Source organism: Myotis davidii, unplaced genomic scaffold (genome assembly GCF_000327345.1).
Source record: "Myotis davidii unplaced genomic scaffold, ASM32734v1 scaffold68, whole genome shotgun sequence".
NCBI lineage: Eukaryota > Metazoa > Chordata > Mammalia > Chiroptera > Vespertilionidae > Myotis > Myotis davidii.
In genome coordinates this window covers 7419474-7430425 of record NW_006300376.1, presented here as the reverse complement: position 1 = coordinate 7430425, position 10952 = coordinate 7419474, and positions in this window count along the sequence as shown.

Here is a 10952-nt window from a genome sequence, read left to right as displayed (position 1 = left end):
ACCACACCAAGACACATCATAATTAAAATGCCAAGGGCAAAAGACAAAGAGAGAATCTTAAAAGCAGCAAGAGAAAAACAGTTACCAACAAGCAAGCACCCATACGACTGTCAGCTGATTTCTCAATGGAAACTATGCAGGCCAGAAGGGAGTGGCAAGAAATATTCAAAGTGATGAATAGCAAGAACATACAACCAAGATTGCTTTACCCAGCAAAGCTCTCATTCAGAATAGAAGGTCAGATAAAGAGCTTCACAGATAAGAAAAAGCTAAAGGAATTCATCACCACCAAGCCAGTATTATAGGAAATGCTGAAAGGTATCCTTTAGGAAGAGGAAGAAGAAGAAAAAGGTAAAGATACAAATTATGAACAACAAATACGCATCTATCAACAAGTGAATCTAAAAATCAAGTGAGTAAATAATCTGATGAACAGAATAAACTGGTGAATATAATAGAATCAGGAGCATAGCAAGGGAGTGGAATGACTGTTCTTGGAGGGGAACAGGGTGTGGGGAGTGCGGGAAGAGACTGGACAAAAATCGTACACCTATGGATGAGGACAGTTGGGGGGGGGGTAAGGGCAGAGGGTGGGGTGGGAACTGGATGGAGGGGAGTTATGGGGAGAAAAAAAGAGGAATAACTGTATAATCTGAACAATAAAGATTTGACTTTAAAAAAAGATATGTACTAACAGAGTTTTGGGTGGTAAATATCATGAAATCATTTTCATAGAAGTGTTGGACCTAGTAAACATTGTTTTAATAATGGCTTCTATTGTTAAGATCTGGCCATGCTTAGTCTAATGGTAGAAAGAGTTTTGAGCGACATAAAGACAAGGATAAAGAATTTCAATAGGAATAATGAGACGAATGATTCTTACTTCTGTATTTTCTTGCAATACTTGAAATTCCAGAAATATTTAAACTATATTTTTATTGTTTCTTTTGATCTTATAAGTACACAAACTCATGACATTGCTTTGTTCACTGCTATATCCCTGGCACTCAGAAAATTACTTGACGCAATCAATATTGGTCAATGAATGATTGAGTTATAAATATTCAAACAATACAGAGTGCAACTTCTTAATCCCATAGAGATAATCACTGTTAACAATCTGATGTATATTTCTCTACAGTTTTTAATATATATATTTACTTATACTATTTTTAAAAAAGAGACTATGCTTCATCTACTTTGTGCAGCTTTGGCTTTTACTTATAATATTCTGTGGTAGTGCATAGATACCTACTTTATTCTTCTTAATAAATATATAGTACTTAATTACATGAATAAATTATCACTTATTTAGTCAGCCTTCTACTGGGACAGTTGGTTTGTTACCAGGATTTTTTTCTTTGTTTGCAAATATGTAATATGGCATGACAAATATCTGTGTATATGTATCTATGTATACATACGTGTGTGTGTGTGTGTGTGTGTTTATGTGTATGCAGTTCTTCAACTAGAGGATATATTCATGAAGGTGGAATTGCTGAATCAAATTGAATGACATTTAAAATAGCCAATATTGCTAAACTTCCCTCCATAATTAGCTAACAATATGGGAATTAATTTTCCCCAACACTTTTGCCAATAATGGTTAAAAATCAATCTTAATTGAAGTAGAAATAAATGGAATAATTATTACTTACTCTGATGAATGACATTTAAACTCTGACTATTCCGTAGTAAGAAAAAATTTCTGGTAGCAGAATGCTTAGCCTCCTATATAGGGGTTATGAAATTATTGGTATTTTCATAGTGGACCAACTTTTAAATTTATATTGCAATTAAAGTTCCATTATCAAATAGTTTTTGATTGTTTAGGCTTTGATTAATATAAGCTTTAAAGCTCATAAATGTGAACTAATAATTCACAGGACTCACACATTATTTCAAAGAATAAAGTAATTAATTTTTGCACATCAGTTTTACAAACTCAAACCTCTCAACATAAATGTTATTTTACAAATGACATTTACTTAATCCTTAAACAGTGTAATTTCCTAGGGGAAGGATTTACATTTTTACAAAAATAGATAATTATAAAGAGAGACATAAGTCCTGCTTGCAATCTTACTAAAAAAATCAGTAACATTAATACTTATTATTCCTATTGCCTGTTTTCTAAAACATTGGAAAAATAATATTAAATTGCAAGAAAAGGTACAGATAAAGCAAGACATTTTTGGTGAGCTTATTTTTGTGGTCTTGCAGTTTGGTGAGAAGGGCGACTGGAACATTTATTGCATAATGAGACCAACGCAAAATGATCGCAGCTCATGTAAAAGACAGGGTGGCATGTTTTCAGGTTTAATGGGGACACTCAGAAAAGTTCCAATTCTTCCTGACATTACTTATAGCCAGATAAACGTGGTCTACGTTGGAGTGTCTATTATGAAAATAAGAGGAGAGCAAGTCAATTATATTTCAGTGACTGAATAGCCAGGGGTCCTCATTAAAATGATCAGGAAGATTGTAGTGTTGCTTTCCTCTGGGTAGCTGCTGATTAAGTTGTATAAGAATGACATGGCCTTTTGGGGAGCAAGCCACAGAGTGTCTTAGTATCTGGAGCCAGAAATCGTTGACCCCTCTCAGAGTGAAACATGTACTACCCTGAGAAAGAACAATATTTTTTTCTATAAGTGGATGATGGACTCCGGAGTTATGCATATGGCATTTGTTAAGGTTATTGTATAAAAGCTTTAATTTGCTTAACATGGTAATGATGAGGGATACTTCAGTCCATTAGATCTAGTTTACTAGAGTAATGTTTATAATGCAAATAAATGAATGTGTTTAAGAAATATTTAGGCCCTGGCTGGCTTGGTCAGCAGACGGAGCGTTGGCCTGAGGACTGAAGGGTCCTGGGTTCAATTCCAGCCAAGAGCACATGCCCGGGTTGCGGGCTTGATCCCTAGTGTGGAGCGTGTAAGAGGCAGCCGATCAATGATTCTCTCTCATCATTGATATTTCTGTTTCTCTCTGCCTCTCCCTTCCTCTCTGAAATAAAATAAAATATATATTAAAAATGAAATAATAAGAATATTTTAAAAAGTAAAATATTTGGTTCATGAATCCACAACTATTCTTTTTAAAATTTTTACTAACCAGGTTTTCTTTGGGGTGGGGGCATGGAGAGGAAGTATAAAATATTTTGAGGAAAATTATCTCTGTTTCTCCTTTTATACTTGCATGCAGAGACATATAGCTTAATATAGCAACATAACTTAAGAAGAATGAACCCATTGCTTAAGAGGACAGGCCCTTGCTTGATTTTTATGTATATTTTTAACAGCTGAGAATAATGGTCTCTGAGTCTAAATCAGGTTTTAGTAGTCAAGATCCTACTCCTCAAATAGATGTAGTGTACAAGTTAGTCCACACAAGCCTCCAGATCTTCATTTAGTTGAATTTCTAATGTTGTATATATTTTATAATGAGAGATGATCCTCAAAATTTATAATATGATTCAAGCTCACAATATAAAGCAACTGAGTTTATTTTTTAAAAAATTTAACTTTATTGTTGAAAGTATTACAGATGTGCCTTTTTTCCCCATTGACCCTGTAAACGACTGAGTTTTTAGTTCTTGAATAACAATGATATGAACTATGATCGTGTTTTTAATATTATCTATCTTTTCTCAATCAATTCATGGTATTTTAATGAATTACTTGTAATTTGTTTAACATCATAACAAAGAAAGGTGTTGACATTACAAGCATCAACGGCACTAAGACATAGTAAACTACAACAACCCCAGTTAGTGTGTTTCAAATAACTGAAAAAAATTTCTAAAAGTCACAAAGATAAATAATGAGGTCAGTCTTTTTTGTGTGTGAGTACAAACTTTCTCTCTCTTTTTCTCTGCTAAGTACGATGACACAATAACAAAAGCACCGTAGCTGAATTTTATTTCAATCAGACTTCATAGAATCATGTATCATTAAAGTCACCTAATGTAAATGTTCAATATTTAATATTATCAAGTGCTTTAAGTTTGGGGTTGATTTTCCTGATGCTAGTCAGCGACAGTGCCCGTCAGGACTCTTTTATGTTACTTCTACTACATAACCATATTGCAAAGTTGACTGCACTATCAAGTACATTTCAAAATAATAGAGGAAAACAAGGTTATCATGATGTCTTTTTTTTTTTTTTTTTTGGTGGCTATTCTGACAGCAATTCACTGTGAAAGAAAGAACACAATGGGTTGCACTAGCCTGGATTAAAGGAACCCAATTATGTGCCTCTCAAATACACCACAGGATTTAGTAGTGCACAGATTTTATAATAGTATCATTGTGCTCTGTAGTTTTCATCAAATTTATGCCTTGACCAAATAAAATTTGAAAAATGTCTGTACCCTTTCTGTATTCAAAGGGAATAACATTTCTATGTAAACCATTCAAATTGGTTCCTGTTCATATCTATATTGCTTCTGATTTTAGGATATAAATGCTGTTTCTGTTACTGAAAGATACTGCATAGAATCAAGCAAATTGTTGCAGAATCGCCCCTCAAAAAAGTGCTGGTTTAGTGGTAGCAAGGATGGTTGCAAGGCCTGCACTTCCCCAAACCACCCACAGTGTGTATTACGCGTGCCCTCATCGGGGGGATATAGCCATATCTAAAGCAGGCCCAGGCTTCTCTGAGGTTATCAAGTTGTGTCTCACTGCACACTCATGTACTTCAAAACCAAATTGTGATTAAGTTGTAGAATGTATTGTTTAACAACAGAGTGCATATATGATACTGTCCTGTGATGTATATAAGAAGACACATAGAATTGAAATAAGATGGTATGCACCTTGCTATGAGTAAGGCTGAGGTATTGTTTAGGGTCAGGGTAATGCATGTTCATTGGGACATGTGAAAATGTGGCCTTGTGCACATATGAGAGAGAAGTCAGAGCAGCAGGTAGATCCACTGCCAAACAACAGCATCCAAGGGGAATAAGGTAATATAATGCAATAACAGTGAATGAATGTTAGACACTACGGATAAGTTGCATTAGTGCTGGTTTGTAATCGTAGCTGTCTTATTACTGGCTTCTTGAGCCACTTATTCCCTGTAAGCCTGCTGGTAGTGATTCTCGTACTCAGAAGTGTGCTGTGGACATGGAAAGGTGAGAGGCATTGCTCTATGCTTCGCTTCATTTTCAAGTGTTAGAGCCGTTTTGAAGGGAAAGTGTTCTTTCACAATAATATAGTCAAGTAGACTTGGAAGCAAATAAGTTCAACAGGTTTCTTGATTGCAGGATTTCTTTACTTTTAAAATATTTTCATGTGCATTTTGACTCTGGGTGAGGTATCCGGGTTTTCTGAATCTTATTTAGCCCCAGACTCCGTCTTTTAGGAACAAGTAGCTTGTGGTACACAGCTTAGGAAAATGGTTGGAAAAGACTATGAAGTCTCCCTGTCCCCTCCCTCCCTCTCAATAAACAGAATTGGTTGCAGGGGAAACATTAACATTCTTTGTGTTTACAGTGGGTCTCAACCCTGCTCAGTGGAATCACCTGGGAAGATGAAAATTTTTTTTGTGTGTGGTAAAAAGCACATATCAAAAAGTTTACCATCTTAACCACTTTTAAGTGTATAGTTTAGTAATGTTAAGTATATTTTACATTGTTTTGAAACAGATCTCCAGAATCTTTTTTATCATGCAGAACTGAAACTATATCCACTAAAGAACAACTCCTTTTTTTTCCTCTTCCCAGCCCCAGGTGTCTAAGAAGATCCCAGAGCCGCCCTCCCAGAGATTCTGATTTAAGTGGTGTGGGCACACGTGTTTTAAAAGCTGTCTGGTGATTCTACCGTGCAGCTAGGTGTGAGAACCACTCACTGGCATGCTTTTTTAGGTCTTTACTTGATTTAATCCAAATACACATATATTAAGAGCTGGGGTGCTAGGATTAGAGCAACGAATCAGCCAGTTGTTGACTGGGACATAGTCCAACAGGGGAGACTGACAGACAGTTGGTGACAATCTGGTGAGAAGTGCCTGGTATACCGTGAATAGGGACCACAGGTAGCAATGATGAAAGAGTGACTATCCAAAACAATTTCTCACTGAGTTAACATTTAAACTAGTCCGATGCTGCATCCAGGCAGAATGTAAGGAAGGAATGTACAATTTTAAATCTGAGCTGAAGGAAGACGTTATTTATAAATATATTTTCAATTTAGACATTTATGGCATTTTCCATTCCTGATACTTATCTTAAGCTTTCTTTATATAGTACTTTAGTGCTTTCTCAAATTGGAAAACACATTATAAAATTAAAAAAAATTATTTGTAATGTATTATTCTTATATGTATCCACAAGTTCAATTCCATGTTGAGAAGCTAACTATGGGCATGGTTATTAAGTTGAATAAAAACTTGTTATTTGATACTGAGTTTCTTGAGTTATATTGGTGATGAAACTAGAAAAAAATATTCTAACTTAATCTGATTATTTTATTCTCAATTAAAAATATTTTACTTTCAGTTAAAGGTAATATTGTATTTTTCTCCAAATATTAATAATTTAAAATTTGGAGTTAGTTATAGCATATGAAGTTATATGCCAAACGTTCTCATGGGGAAAGTAATTTACTACAAAAAGGAAACGTAGTTATCTCAAAATGACCTAATGCCAACAACGAGCTTTCCATCGTGGGTATCCTCAGAATAATTGGCCTTTTAGATGATTTGACTAACTGACAGCTAAGCCAGTAATAATTAACTATGGCATGCTTTACTTTTGATTTTATATTACAATACTCTGCTAATGAATGAATGTATAGTATCTTTAAACAATTATATTTGACTGTACTTGAGTGCTTTGCTCTTCATTTAAATAATTCTGTATGGAAATATGCTCACACATCAATAGCTACAGAGGAGACTTTTAAATTTAATTAAAAGAAAAGCAGCACACCCATGAGGCCTCTCTATGGTTAAACAATTGTGACTTAAATTTTTATATTAATTTTGTCAATTTACCAGAATATCTTTCCAACTTTATGACAGGCTTTCAGATTTTATTTAGGGGCAGTCACAATCCGTAATATTATACTCTTAATAACTTAGGCTTTATGGTGTCCTCCAGTACACAAAACATTCTAACCACAGGGAATCTTTTATCCATTTCTGATAAAGGTTTTTAGTGGTAATGTTTTCTCAATTATAAGTAGATTTAAACTGAGCCTTGTAGTTGATCTTAGCTCAGTAGAAATGTACTGCAAGGTAATCTATGGACATAATACATTGGCTAAATCAGAAAGGAGGTAAGTTGACTTGAAAGAAAGAAAATGTTGGGCTATTTTTATTTGTAGAGATTCTATTTTATTGTTTTATTCCACTAAAATATTATTGCAGGTGGGTATTTAATAGTGCATTCATGTTTATTTGTCACAAGTGGTTTTTATGTTAACTAAGTAATGCTTAGAAAAAATTGGTAACTGGAAAGAAATTTTAAATCCTAGGAAATATATTGTTTACTTGATTGAAGTCTGGTTCCTGACACAGCATTAAAAACTCACAGGAAGATTCTATGTAGATGACCACCACCTTTGTTTTATCTAGTTTTCCCTTACAAGAGATTGTTTAAAAAGTTATATATTGATCATAACAAAGTGTATACTATTCTAGAGTCTGAGGGTTGTTAAGTAGGAATTAAATGGTCATATTTTAAGGTATTCTTTACTAAGTGTATGTATAGATTTACAGATTTATACAAAACTTGTTATATCAATATCTCTCTATATTATGTATATAATATAGACCTTAAAATTTTTAATACATTTCTTGACTGTGCCTTATGACAACAAGTTTTAAACATGATCACCATATCATCCTATTACAAAGTTGTCTTTGAAGATACAACTAGAAAAATTATAATAATGTTATTCTTTATACTTACTTTATTTTGGATACTTAGAATTTGTAGCAATTTCTCAATGTGCATTTTATATTGCTTTATGAATCATAGGCTCTTGGAGTTGGAAGGACATTTCCAATCATCCAATCCATTTAAGGGTGATTTTGTCTGGAATCACTTTAGTGGTGTTTGGAAATATTTTAATGGTCATCTCTGAGGGGGTTCTACCAGAATCTAGTGAGTAGAGGTCAAGGATGCTGCTGAACAATGTACAGTCCATGGGGCAGCCCCCACAATTATCCAGCCCAAATGGCAATAGTAAGGTTGAGAAACTCTAACGTAGTCCAGCTACTTATCTCTTAGTCCAGCTACTTATCTATGAGTCCAGTAGCTCATCTTTCTGGTGTAAAACTCATTTTCGATAATGAGAAAACCAACAAATCATAGTTGTAGAAGACAACAGTGGATGTTTATCTCAATCTTTTCCTTTCTTAACATATAAATAAAAAGTATTATGCATTTGTTTGAGATTGAAAGTAATCAAGTTTCAGACAAAGATTCCAGATGAATATTCTTCTCAAGGTGACCATTATAGGAATTAAAAACATATTCTAAAGATGCAAATATTTCAAAAACATTTCTAGAACTGTCTTAAAAAAATGTTAGGAAGACACAATGATCAATTCTATTTTATTTTATTATAAAAGTTGGTATTGATTTGACCAAATTTGGTTATCAAATATTATGACTTTCTTTAAACGAAGTCCTCTTTCAAAGACTGAGATTTTCCACTATTGAGGAGGGAAAAGAATGTTCCAATTGTGTCCTCAAATATTTTATACAATGACAAATCATTGCAATAAGTGCAGCTTCCTCAAACAACTTTGTGTAATGCAAATTCTGATTGCGCAAAGTTCTGAGTATGACTGGTTTTTAAAATTCTAATTTAATTTTGTACTTTTTTATATGTTCAAATATTAGCTATACAAATACATGAGCTATCTACATTTACATATATTCTATTTTATGCTAACAAATTCAGTGTTGTTTTAAACCTGTAATTCAGAAGTATATTTAAAAAAATAAAATTACAATTGAATCTAACCTAGACACTGATATTTGAAATAAAAATTTAATTGGCAGGATCTCAAAGAATCTATAATCTTATAATAGAACATTTTTCATGGTGATAATCTGAGTTTTAAGTTTCATGTGTTCTAGTTTTTAAATAATATATTAAGAAATATACTAAAATAATTTCTTATGAAATACTTGGGAAACAGATAAAAATAAAATAGTTTTAAAATTAATTTGATTTATATCCTTATACTTATTGGTAACTTGAATAATATGTTTCTTAAATATAAAATTGTTTTATTTATTACAGAAAATTTTATTAATTTCTAAAAGGATCTGATCATAATTGCATATACTGGTGCACAAATATGCAAGGAAAGAAATAAAAAGTTCCACATCCACTGCTTTATAAACCACGATATAAATTCCTCTATTGGGAGTGAATCTAAGGAGTATTCAAATTGTTACATAATTTGAATTATCTGTTGCATCTGAATATGACTAAATTGTTTACTTTTCATTATTAAGCTCTGGTCTTGAATTAATAGTCACTGAGTTTCTTGAGAACTTTCTAGAGAAAAAAATTCTGTTACAGTATTAATAGGGATTTGGATCATTTACAAATAAAATGATTAGTATTTGAATGTAATGTATACATGAATATGTTGCTCTTAAATATGTCACCATCTTATATTCTTCTTTATATATAAAATTTAAAAATAGTAAAATTTTAAAAGTTCCTTTAGAGTATAGGAAGCTATGTCTCAGATTATCTAAATAATATAGTTTTAAGTGTGCCACATCTATTTATTAATAATTCTTTTTAAAAAAATATATTTTATTGATTTTTCACAGAGAGAGGAAGGGAAAGGGATACAGAGTTAGAAACATCAATGAGAAACATCGATCAGCTGCCTCCTGCACGCCCCCTACTGGGGATGTGCCTGCAACCAAGGTACATGCCCTTGACCAGAATGGAGCCTGGGACCCTTCAGTCCGCAGGCAACGCTCTATCCACTGAGCAAACCGGTTAGGGCTATTTATTAATAATTCTTAACAAAGAAATAATGGGTATAAAAGAGACATGAAATAAACATTTTTGTTTACATAAAAATAGTGCAATGAACATTTTATGAAGTTAAACTACACATGTATATTTGTATTTCTAACATCTTACAGTGACATATAGAAGTTATTGGCATTTCATAGAAGTTTGAAATAAAAATGTGGGATAGCATAAAAATTTTCATGAAAATTGTCTTTAAGATAAAATATCAATAGTAAAAAATTTAAAAATGAAACTACTTATAAATATATAGAAAATCAAACTAAGCAGATTTTTGACACATTTTTTAAAAATTTCAAGTAGTTTTAAATCTTCCATGGGAATATCAGATATGAAAAATGCTGCATTAGAATTAATTTAGCAGTTTTGACTTTGGTGTGTGAATGATTCTAGAAAATTAAATAGAGAGGGAAGTATGATAGAGAGAAAATTAACAAGTTACAAGATGAAATTTTAAAAACATAATCCCCAAATTATTATTTACATGGGAGAAATTGCTGAAGTTGCCTATGTTCCAAGGCCAGCTAGGAACAGAATTAAATCTCCGGTGGGCAGTTGAACTCATCTGGTGGGCCAGTATCTAGGTGAGTGGTTTATTACTGTCCCCGGCTGTAGATAAACAAGATGAAAGGTGAAAAATTCCATTATATTTATTTTCAAGCAACTGAGACCTTTGGAGTCAGAATCCAAGGTGATCACACTTTTCACTTTATATCAACATGCTTTTCTCCTAGTGTGGACACAAATATCCTTTATTATGACTTTCCCTCAGGACTAACAGTGTGTGTGTGTGTGTGTGTGTGTGTGTGTGTGTGTAAGCTTGAATTTGGAAAATATAAGAGTGTGAAATTATAAAAACATTAATATTATATGAACTCTGCTGGTGCTAGGTAATCAAACAAAACAATTTTGGAAATAACTCATGAAATGGTA